General features: G+C 41.9%; 1 long non-coding RNA gene across 1 annotated transcript; it reads right to left on the bottom strand.

Moving 5' to 3' along the window:
• Window positions 1-2,280: 2,280 nt before the first annotated feature.
• On the bottom strand, window positions 2,281-12,078 carry LOC144172977 (uncharacterized). Its single transcript, XR_013323142.1, has 4 exons — window positions 11,933-12,078; window positions 10,898-10,965; window positions 7,696-7,782; window positions 2,281-2,593 (listed from the first exon to the last, which is right to left on the bottom strand). It is a non-coding gene; the product is annotated as an uncharacterized LOC144172977 (long non-coding RNA).
• Window positions 12,079-12,713: the final 635 nt, after the last annotated feature.

Consider the following 12,713-nt stretch of genomic DNA (forward strand, 5'->3'; position numbering starts at 1 on the left):
TTTCTTCCAGAGCGACAGAGTTGTGTAAGGTCATTTCCTTGTCTTCAACATTTATTCCTCAGTCGTTTTGGTTTTCTCGGTGTTTTCGGAGGAACTAATGCCTTGGAGCGACAAAGGCGAAAGTAATAAAATGGTAGACTCGGGGCTCGAGCAATTGGCTGCGCCGCTCTACACCACGTCATTCTTCCTTGCAAGGAGAAGGGCTTCCAACGGGAGCACAAGCTATGCTCATCAGGTCTCTGCAGACGCTCTGTTACATTTACTACCAGCTCTGTGACAAGGTCGCCAATTTCTAAATCACGTTTTAATTATTGACTATAAACGCAGCAAAAAATTGCTGCCATGGGGTTACTATGGTTGCTGAGACTTCTGATGTCTTACAGTTACAGCGTTCAGAGCGATGGCTCAGCCACCCACGGCATTGCTCTCAGGTACCGCACACGCCTCATATGCGGAAGGTAACCGGTTCGAATCTGCGTACCACGTGACACCAAGCGGCTTATTTAATCGGTGCACGTTTTGATTGCGGGCGAGTGTTGGCACTTGAAAGGGCATTCAAGCCTGCACAACCCCTTTGCCGGTGCGAGGGTCCCATGATCATTGTTTATCCTCATCAATAACATCGCATTGTCCACCGGCTAAAGAGACTGGCGGCTAAAATGCTCCGTGTCTGTACAGCAAGCGGCAGTTCAATGCTCAAAGCCCAAAGGCACCGTCTTTGGTTGCTTGTTATTTGTTTGCGTTACTTAAAACACATTTCTTTTTACCACGCGCGAAAGCTTTTGGTGCAGCACTCGTGCATTGTAAGCAATATTTCTGGTAGTGTTGCTCAATTTACGCCGGTTCACGCGATTATTTTTTTATTTTGCGCTTGTCCGTTATTTGATTCATTTTATGTCGTTTTTAAACATTTAGCGTGGCTTCTTCAGATCAAATGTTTACAGCACAGACACATGAAGGACGAAGAAGAACGTTACACCACACGCGCTGTACTTTGCCCTTCGTGTGTCTGCGCTGTAAACATTTGACATGATCCAACTAGCCCAACTGGCTCTTAGTTCTTCTGATCATTAGCGCGGTTTTATCGGTAGTTAGATGAGTTTTCGTCAGTCTTCTTTTTTATTTTGGGGGTTTTGTCCCCGTTATGGTTGTATTTATCTATCCCGCAGCAGCTTGAGCGAAGACAGGCTGCAGTAGGCGTAACTGCTTACTGTTTTTGTTTTCAGTTAGCTGTGTCCGGCGTGGTTTAGGTTGGTTATGCCTTTTAATATTCCCCTTTGAATTCTTTTTTATCTGCTTTAACCAGATTTCTACTGCCAAACGACACCCAGTCAGGTGCAGACCTCTGCGGGATATGGACTCTGGATATGCCACCGGGCACGTGCCGGTAAACAACGTACATGCGACTCCCCGGCCTGGTGGTCGGTCTTTGTGCAGGCACGTAACGCTTGGAAAGTTGACCAGGCTTGTGCGGTAAATCACACTGATGAACTGGGGCAGCTTGAAAATGCAACTTCTTTGCGGTGTTACACCAGTGCCCTCAGCATGAGTGATCTAGATTAGATTCTCAGTGCCGAAAAACTGCCGTATTTTCTTAATTGGGAAAATTTGGCTCCTGAGACATCATAGAGCGGGTCTATACTTGTGGCTACTTTTAAATGCTTATCAGATATTACCGCATGACACGTTTTCACGTTAGCTATTGTTCCTAAACAAGCTAGGAGGGAGCAGCGCGCGACCACAATCTCTGCGCATGAACGGTTAAGAGGCTATGTACCTGGGCCATGCCAGCCATGCCCCTAGCGCTTGCAGCGAATGGTGAAGAAGACGATGTTCGATGTCGTTCTTACTGTTGCCGGCTTGCCTGACTCGTCCTGAGTCCTCCTGCTTGCCAATTGTAAATACGTGTAAATACACCACTGTTTTTGCATCTCCCTCGTAACAATGTCTTTCAAGAACTTAAACAATAAACATAGTTACAGTACGACCAAAGGGTTCTATTTAAAATGAGGTTACTGTGTCGCGGCGGAGTTTCTACGTTGCAACACCTCCCCCACAGAATCTTTTAAATGATGTAGGAAGGTGGAGAATGCAGGAGCTTTCGTTAATCAGGTATTGGATGAGTAAAATTTTTTGTATTCTTCTTTTACTGCTCTTGTGCTCTCTACTACATAGCAACTTTTCTGATACCCTTGAACAAATGATCCTGATGACACAAAAATAATACACACTTCACTATAATTACGCACAAACACGCAATATATTTGGTTTAACGCTACCACCGCATTAGTTATGTTTGTTGTAATCAACTGCGCCCTTATTTAAAACTTCAGGTAATAAAAACTGCAGCACCAAAGAAATGTTTATTGAAGTTACACCCGATAAACATAACTACAATGCAAGGTACTACGTCCAAACAAACTGAAAGCTGCACTGAAGCTATGGTTTGGTTCTGTGTCTCCTGCAGTGGTAGTCGCCTAGCAGAGCTCCTTGGAGAAGTCGGGGTATCCATCGCCGCATGTTAGACGAAACGCGTCCATACAGGGCTTAGGTATGTTGTCCACCGCCGACTTCGCCACCCATAGCACGCACACTGCAATATACCATACAAAACACGATTATTGCTCCACAATAAATACTCTTTATTGAATACTATTTCGTCCTCCCTATGCGTTTCAGGTTAAGGGCAACAAAAACGCCCTACTCAATAATTTGTAAAATCTTCACATGGTACTAATAAATTATTCTGAGCCATTTTTGTCTGTGAGGTTGGAGGGAAAGCGAATCTGGAATCCGGGAAAAACGAGGTTTGCCTATTAGGGTGATAGAAGAGATTGAAACTCAAAATGGATGCCGGCAACTTCTTTTGAAGAAGGGGCCTCCACCCTGAGAGGCTGCAGTGATCTAGGCACGAAAGCACTTGCAAGGCCAGCAAGAATGGACGTGCCGCCTTAAACCATGGCCTCGAATTGTGAAAGGAAACTGGACACGCATGCGCTCACAATGCCAACAACTCGAGGGCTGTGCACCCTAAGGCTGGACAGACACTCCACATTTCCCGCCACTTTTTTGAGGCGATCCGAGAACTAATGGATGTAGGGGATCATCACTGGTCTCATTTTTTAGATTTCTCGATTTTGTCAGCCATGTTTCTGCCGCCTTTTATTTCAACGACAAGAATCGCAGCCGCACTCGCAATGGTTTCCGCTGCATAACATGCACTTTTTAACGGGAGACCGGTGTCGTTACGCTAGTTCCGACATGCACTTCACATGATGTATAATTTTATAATTTCGAGTGGGCCGAATTGTACCCCGACAATTTTTTTTTGACCGGAGAATATACTTCTAGCATGCGGTTCATGCATAATCATATGTCAAGCTACTGCCAACAGCAATTTTCTGGCATTTCGGGCATGAACCCAAGTCCTTCAGCATTGATTTTAAAAACGTTAAGAAGATAGTCAAGAGCACCGGGTCTTTCTTAATGTTCAACTCTTTTTAAAATATAAAGGTTATCATCAACATGTCTAACCAAGTTGGCAACTGTTGCTTCCTCTAGCCACGTGGCAAGATGTTAACAAAATTCACTGAAGCCGGGTCACTTAACTTCGGTGCCATGCAGAAACCAATACTCGTTCCATCCCTCCGAACACCGTGCTCGTCACTCAAATGCACCACAGCGGAGGAAAAATAAAACCTGAGTAATTCTAAAAAAATCTGAACGGACACCTTTACAGAATTCTGTGAGGCCACTGGACCGAAATCATCTATTGGAGTCGTCACAGTTTGCCATCACAATGTGCACAACGAACTTGCAGGGGAATAAACGTTCCCTTGAAGGACAGGTTCCTGAAAGAATTACTCCAACAGCTTTTTTCTTTGAAATTATTCTATAAAACTCGCTAAAATTACCCCGTTTCAGTGATTTTGAAGACCACCAGCCAAAGTTACCCTAAACACTTTATCTCGACATCAACTTAAAAAAATATTCAGGTACCCTGTATATATAGTAAAGTTTTCGCCTCTATCATCGTCCCATGATAGCGAAGTTTTCTTACTACAAAACAAAAGACAAAATTCTTAAGGTTCGTACTTAAAAGAGCTAAATGTCGCCGTCACCGAAGATTTTTCTCCTGCTACGCGTCAGGCTCGAGGAACGCTTGTGGCGTTTGCCAAAAGCCAACCAGGTTCACCGCCTTTCAAGCTACCCCATACTAAGCTTATAATTAGCAAAAAGCAGACACGTACGACCATTCCAGCAATGGCATTAACGAACTAGAACCGCAAAGAAAACATAGCCAGGTGCATTGCGATGCCGCTTCAGCACGTTTTTTAACGACGCGCGATGGGAAGTGGCATAAAATTATCAAATGTGTCCGTGCTTTTCATGAACATTCGGAGTTGTATCAAAAAATGGGATGCTTTAGCATCCGTCATCAAGACCTGTAACGCTGACATCATCGTACTAACAGAAACTTGGTTGCACGCACAAGTTCGAGATCACGAAATTCCACACCAATGTCGTTTTTTGTTATATCAATGTGACCGCACGATACGGTGAGGCGGTGGAGTTTTGTTGGGTATCTCTAACAATGTTTCGTCACAGAACATCCACGTTATCAGCAACCTCGAGATTGTGTGCGCTGTTGTTGAAATAGGGTCCCGAAAGTTCATAATTTGTGCCTGTTACCGTCCCCCCTACTTTCTAATCTGATTTTGAAATCGAGCTTCAAGATATTTTAAGCATACTTGTTGCACGCTATCCCATGTCACCCCTGTTTTTGTTGGGGGATTTTAACTGGCTGCATGTACAATGGGATGATGAACAACGTCTTATTTTTCTCTCCTCTACTTTCGCTCAAAAATTCCTAGGAATGTGCTGTCTTTTTTCGGTAACTCAGTAAGTCAAAGAACCAACAAAATAACGAACTTAACAGGTAACACTCTTGATCTAGTACTTACAACCATGCCTGACCTGGTTTCTAACCTCAGACACTCACCAGGTTTCGGCGACCATTCCTTACTTACGTTCGGTCTAAATTCATTACGTCCAAAAACAATGAAAGAAAGTAACCCTGCCCGTAACTATACCCGTGCGAACTTCGAGGCCGTTAACAACGACCTATGCCAATTTCTTGAAACTGTCTTAGAAGATTTTTATGATAAAACTGTGGAAAAAACCTGGAGCATATTTAGCTAAAAAGTAAGCGAGCTCACGAACAAATACAGTCCTAGTCACTTCATCACTTCATGTCGTAATGTTCTATGCTATACAAATAACCTTAAACGTTTATCTAACAAGAAAAAACGTCTGTACATATCAGGTAAACTTCCAAGGAATGATGCGCATTAGGTGGCTTACAAAGTGGCTAATAATAACGATGTTGCGGTGCTGAGATAAGGGGAAAGTAACCTTTCTGCGTACCGTATTACCCAATAAGCAAGTTACTGACACTAAAACGTTTTGGCGTACCATCAATCCTAGTGATAGCGATAATATTCACCTAACCGACAGCGATGGTGATTCTATTCCTCCGGAGGCATGCGCTCATGCTTTTGATAAAAGGAATGTGGGTAATTTTTTTTGTCCGAAAATGTTTACTGACCCCTTTTAAAATTTTCAACTACCCCGGTAAGTTTCCAATAATTATAGAACCAAGTGGAGTAGCCAAGCTAATTAAATCACTCAAATTTTTTTCTGTTACTCGTTGTGAAGATATCACCCCAAAATTCTTGAAGAGCACATGTGCCTACTCATCCACAATTTTAACGAAAATTGGTTCTTAGCCTGCCGACTGGACGGTTGAGAAGGTGATTCCGCTTCATAAAGCACGAAACAAACACTAACCGCTTGAGTACAGGCCAGTTTCACTACAAGCATCCCTTTTAAAACTCTTGAACATGTTCTTTTTTCCCACCTTGTAAATTTCTTGGAATAAAATTCATTTTTTGCGCGATCACAGCATGGTTTTCGCACAAGTTGCTCATGTGAAACACAGTTGGTATCTTTCACACATGAGCTTTATGCCATACTCGATCGATCATGTGCTTATTGCATATATCTAGACTTTTCGAAAGCATTTCACAAGGTGTGCTATAAACTACTACTACACAAGTTACGTCAGCTTAACGTTGAAACAAAACTTCTTGCGTGGCTTCAGATGTTCCTAACTAATCGCTCGCACGCAGTTTGTTTCAATTAAAACAAAAATTCTACTGACACCGCTGTCCAGTCTGGTGTACCACGCGGCTTTGTTCGTGGCCCTCTGTTTTTTTTTAGTATACATTAAAGGTTTGACGTCGTGTGTCTCACCTAACATAAATTTGTTTCCTGACAATTGCGTAGTGTTGCGCGGTATCTTTTGTGATAATGACCTCACTAGCCTTGAAGCTGACCTAAAATCTATTTCATCTTGGCGAATGGAACTTAATGTTAACAAGTGTAAATTCATGCGCGTATTGATAAACTGCATGCGGGTATTGAGAAAAAATAACAATTACATGTCTATTATCTTCATGGCACCGCCCTAGACTCTGTTTCTTCTTATAAGTATCCCCGTGTTAACATGACTAACAATCTCACCCGGTCCGTTTATATAAAATATATTATTCACAATGCAAATCGCATGCTCGGTTACCACGGGCACAATTTTTCCAAAGCACCATCATCTCTTTAATTACTGTTGTACAAAACACATATCCCGTCTAAATTAGAATATGACTATTCAGTTTGGGACCATTTATTTCACAATCTCATTAACACACTGAAAATGGTCCGAAATATTTCTGAATGTTTCATTTTGACGAATGTTAACCGAACAGCCAGTGCAATTGATAAGAAATCTACCCTTAACCTTCCATCCCTATAAGTTCACCATAAAATTTTCCGACTGTTTTTGTTCCACAAAATATTTCATCACCAACGCCTGCACAATGAACTCATGTTGCATTCATTGTACGTTTATTCCCACTTTGAGCATGCTCACAAGGTCGGCATAGCATGGAGCCGAACGAACGTATTTTATCAGTCGTTTATTCCCCGAACAGCATTAGAATGGAATCGCCTTCCCTCACCAATAGCAATCATTGTGAACCATACGCTTTTCAAAAATGTCATAGTCAACATTATATAAACCATTCCTTGTTGTGTATAATTCTGTTTGCTTGCTGCGTTTTTTTCTCCTGCCTAATTTTGTGTAAATAGGTATTTTTTGTATAATTTTTGCTGCTTTTTTGTTGTTTTACGCGTGATTGTAACCACTCCCCTCTATAGTGCCATTGGCCTTGAGAGTATTACTAAAATATAAATAAATATGTATAGAACAGTGTTGTCATATTTGGGAAGCATGTGAGGCATAAATAAATACGTTTCAATGAAGTAGCGTTACATCCCTGAAGAAAGAAATGTTACGCATGTCTAGTGATTATGTAGCCTTTACTGTGCTGTCTTAATTATCTTTGCCGCAAAACAGAACAATGCCTTGTTGTTTAAACTAGTAACGAAAGTTTTATGTTGACTAAGCACACAATTCACAAATGAGATACAGCATTCAATATCCTGTCCCTATATTCTTTGTACCTGCTCTGAAGAACTCGTGCCTACAGGGTGTTCACCGATATAAATATGTCCCACTTTTTTTATATAAGCAGCTGACTGATATAATTAACCACGCTCAAGGAGCAGTGCCCTTACGGTTGTCCTGGTAGTACGGAGATATTGTAACCAAACATGTCTGATAGTCGCTGTACTTCATGTAACCAGTGAAGTTGTGACAGGAATCTGAAACAAAATATCATGTTTACAAGGTTTATTTTCAAGATGTCGGTATAACGTGTCATTCATAATGTAAGCCGCTCCTTCATATCCGCAGATTAGAAGACTGGTAAGGCTGTCGGAATGGGATTGAAAATTGGCCTGTTGCATAGCTGTGGCTATATCTATGACTTGAACAGTTCAATACAATCATCTTTTAAGTATCCTGGTAATTGGTTCCTTAAGTACACGAAGAAAACATTGTAATGCAGGCTGAAGCACGTAGGTTAAGGCATCCGCACAGCTATTTGCACGGCTTGTGTGCATGCCGTTGAAAAATGCAGTCTTTGTCATCCATCTGCAGTGTTTGATGTACTCGGTACCAATATGCTGCACAGCCGCCGCATCGTTTCCGTCTTCCTTGTACAGGATGCCAACTGGGAAGACTTCTATGGGGAGGCACTAGCACTTCGGCCTATGAATGGCACTGAGGGTCGCCTCCCATAAAAACGGCTTTATTTAGGCCTCTCAAGCTGCTTAACAAAGGCAATGTAGGTTGTCGATGAAGTATGTGTTGTTATCAACGGTATAAACGCATTTTACGAGGATATGACTAATGTTTTCTGATAATAAACTGACAAATTTGGATTTGCACGCTTTAACTAATCCATTATTTGGGGATATTCCTTTTACCAGACTGATGCAAGCGTACAGTATGCTATGAACTTCTTATTTCGACTCCTGCTGGCTCCCATCGCCTTTTCAATACATTTTTTGTTTTTGTAGAGTTAGTAACGTGGTCCTCTTTAAGGCACATTTTTAATGTCACTTCTGGACTGAATTGCGGCCAATCTACAGCCTCCCCTTGCCCACTTTGACGGTCACAGTAGGAGAGCCACATTGTATATAAATCATAATCAGAGATAAGTATAAAATAGCGTGTGTACTGTATAATTCGTAATTTATTGCTAATCTTCTTCGCTGCCCAATGCAATTTTCAAACATTTTATATCATGTCCCTGTATAGAGCTGCGTCTTCCCGTTTTCCAAGCGCTGTCTTTGGGTGCCATTGTGTTACAGCGATGGCCGACTGGTTACACATCTTCCCGCAAAATACCCATCCTTAACCACTTTCCCAGTTATATGAGGCAGAAGGTGTTTACTCAACCTTGACGCCTACTTTTGAACGCGCTGTTCTAAAATATATGATTGTCACCGCTATCATTCCCAATTCGATGACCCGTCGGTGTGTCCCAAGTACTCTAGAGGTGTTTGGCGAGGTTTCAAGTTGATTTTTTTCAGTAATCACCCGTAGTACAAAAGCAGATTCATTTGATTCTATTGTTTATTGACCGCATTAGTGATCTGTTAACTACCTGAGAGCAATGACCAAATGCACACCAGTTGAGACACACTTTGTGCCCTATTTTTTCCTCCCAGTGAAGATGGCCATGCCGAATTGCCAGAGTGTCAATACCGTACTTATCACATCGAACCCTCTATACAATTCTCATTTACTGCTCGTGAATTTGATCGTCAGTCACAACGTCCTTGTAAGTGAATAAATAAATGGCTAGAATTGCCGCGAATGTCATAAATATTGGTGTATAATTTTTCTACCGGGAATGCAAGATATGTCTAAGGTTTTCTTCATAATTACGGGTCTGAAGGGACCACACTAACCCATCAAAAATTCTCTGACATGGGAATACAAACTTTAACACGGCCGACGCTATCCACCACCATTTGTACAGTAAAAATACAGAGCAGCTTGTTCTTTAATAATTTACTAACGTTAACAGAACCTGTGTGGAGAGTGGAAAGTAAGTGATGTAAGAACTTCCCTAGTTATTTTTCTTTTTTTCTGTACTGTAACCCCTTTATTGCAATACAACATTGCCTCGCCAAACTGCCTTGATAATAAGTTTGGCTTTGGTAATGCAGTAAACGCATAGAAGTAAGGAACCAATCGTATAAATTTGTTAGGCTCCCTTCTACAGCCGCATTGCGATTCCTTTCCGGATGTCAAGGCGGATGAGGAACGCGCGTTTTTTCGGTGGCCTGGTTGCCGTGCACTACCCCTTGCTCGTACGACAAAGCTATTCCGTGGGATGACAAGGATTTACGCCAAAGCTACGTTGTTAGGGCAGGTTTAACTTGTGTTTGAAGAGTTATCTGTCCTTGAAAATAACTGGTACATGTTTAATAGATTTGGCTACATTTCAATACTGTACTGTTCCGCAACACCTACTGTTCACCATCATAGCTTATATCAAACAAATGAGCAACCGAATTGTTCGACCTATGTTTCTACATAAATTTACTGAAGAAAAACATCAACGTAATTGTTCAAAATGAAACGCGGCGTGAGGTTTTCTGCTATGTTTCACGCAGCTGTACGGGGACATTCGGCGGATCTGCTACTCAAAAAATATACTTCGCCTGAAGTATTTAACACGCTGCCACGCTGGGAAGGTTGTTTGTTTCGACCACGTGGATACGCTGCCACTGAAAATGCGAAAAATTACAAAATAGAACTCCCTACTGAAATAGGTTGGCCCTCGGCACCGCCAGCCATCAGTTTTTCGAAGTAACAAGTAAATCGCTCAAAAAATGTATAGAATGCCTAAGCACTAGTCATGCATGATTTCGAAAGCATGAGTGTTAATTTGCAGAACACCACGTGTTTCTTTTTATTTTAATCATACTGTCGCTCTCTCTATTCCTGCTTTCGGTTAGAAAGACTCAGCACACAAATGCATTCGCATCGCCGAGAAAAAGATAGCATATGGTGAGGACGGAATTCGCTTGGAAATCTCTGGTAGTTAAGGTGCTTCTACACAATTACAGCTCGCAGTTTTATCTCTGTTTTATCTCTTCCTGCTGGTGTACTCTAACTGTTGTCGTAGTAGTCCGTTATTTATGAAGGGGAGGCCATACCACCAACATATGGGAGGGCAAAGAAGGGAAAACAGGAGTAGCATGTTTTAAAAATGATGTGTCCATGAAGCCCACACAGGAGTTCCTTTCAGGAAGCGGAGTCCGGGCTAAGGTAGATGATATATTGTCTGATAGGACCATTTTGTTTTACAATACCAATAAGTAAAAAAGTGTTTTGTGCACATATAGGACTTTTACTTACCACCATCGATGTAAAACCATGTCTGGTCTATCTTCGTCCCGTAATGTATCTCAAACAACGAGCTTCTTCTGCATTAAAGAAAAGATAATTTGTATCGAGATGACACACTACCGCAGCTTGCACTTGAAAAAATAGCAGGACGTGACACAGCTATAGTTTTCGATCTGCATCATCCAACGTCGGCGAGACACACGAACGCGGCACGTAAATAGAAGTATTACAAAGGAAGTTTTGTATAGTACCGATTCACAAGCAACTTTTCTAGGATGTCACAATGAAATGTAGCTGATAAGCGCCTATTTAGGCAAGCAGCCTCATACGGACATTGCCAACAAAAGGTGGCCATGTGTTAATTTTATTTACGAGTTGAATGGTTTGATATGCGAGCTTTTATTTAGAAATAAAGCAATAGTCAAGTTATTTTTATTTGATGCATGTTAATGAGATCTGGTAATATTTTGTGGTTATTGTTTTATGTGGCAACCTACGGCAGGTTGCCGTACCGTACGGCAACGTACGGTAAGGCAGAACGTTAGATGGGCAGATGATTATCGGGCAGATTAGATCAGATTATATGGGCAGATTAGATGGGCAGATATTTATCGATTAAAGCAGACTTCTTTATTCGATAAATATATGACTCTACAAAACAAAGGCTACCGCAATTAAAATGCCACCGGAGTTGGGAATGTGTTGAGCAGTTTTATTAACATCGGGAATAACTAAAAGATAATGGTGTCTTGACACCTGAGCGACCTCTATTGCAGTCTTTTAGTACCCTCCGTCGAGGTACATGGCAGCCAAAAAGAAATAAAACACGTAGAGATTGGTGTAGCTGATAGCGATCACCGAACGCAAAGATCACTACCCCCATACTATGTACCGGGTCGGTAGTGTCGAGCAGTGGCAGCGTTGGTCCCGTTCATTCTTGTACCTATTTAGAGACATTCCGTCCCCTTAAAAACATTTAGCATCTGGGGCCCAACAGTCACATATACTAAGCACTTTCAACGGCCACTTGTTTTATGTACTCACGCCATTGTGCCCTTCGGACCCACGAAGTTCCACTTGTACGACACCTCTCTGGTCTCCTCGTTGTACCGAGTTCGCGTAGCATTTAGACAAGTATAATACGGACAGTCGCTCGACGTGTAGGCCGCTACAGCCTCTGGAAGCTTGCCCATTGCCTGCGTGCAAATATTTTATAAATTTCTGGTGTGTAAACGGTATACAAGCAATACCTATGCTTTCAAGTGATTTTCAGTAAGAAACATGCAACACAAAATTTCAGGGCAATGAGGTCGTTCAAAAAATTGACGAGAACACCGACGCACTCCTTATGCACTGGTTGCGAAATTGCAAACGTTCAATTGCAGAACTGCTTGTGTCCTGTGGTTATTGCTTTCAACCCTTAGTTCCCTTTTTTTCTTTCCGTTAAGGCAACTTAGCACACAGATACATCCGCATCTTCAAGAAAAGAGGGCATTCACAAATGTACGTGGCTTTGAAATCCCTGCCTGAATGGAGGTTCCTATAAAATCACAAATCGAAATTTTGTCTGGCAAATCTCCTGTTGTCCGCGTACTGCAATAAAGGTGTTTGCAACACGCATTAGTGAAACTTGCGTCGTGCCGGGGGTCTGGAATCTTAAACCCTTGATTTGAATTGCACGTGTAAGTCCACAGAAACGATAATATAGAAGTTGTAAAAGTTAAAAATTGTGCGGTGGCCTAATATTAACGCAAACGCCACTGTGTCACCTAATTGAACACCTTGGAGGTAAGCACGCAGCGATGAAGGGAGCCCTTTTTTATGA

The sequence above is a fragment of the Haemaphysalis longicornis genome, unplaced genomic scaffold, assembly GCF_048455015.1.
Source record: "Haemaphysalis longicornis isolate Haplotype H1 unplaced genomic scaffold, Haemaphysalis longicornis Haplotype H1 scaffold_28, whole genome shotgun sequence".
In the NCBI taxonomy this organism is placed as follows: Eukaryota; Metazoa; Arthropoda; class Arachnida; order Ixodida; family Ixodidae; genus Haemaphysalis; species Haemaphysalis longicornis.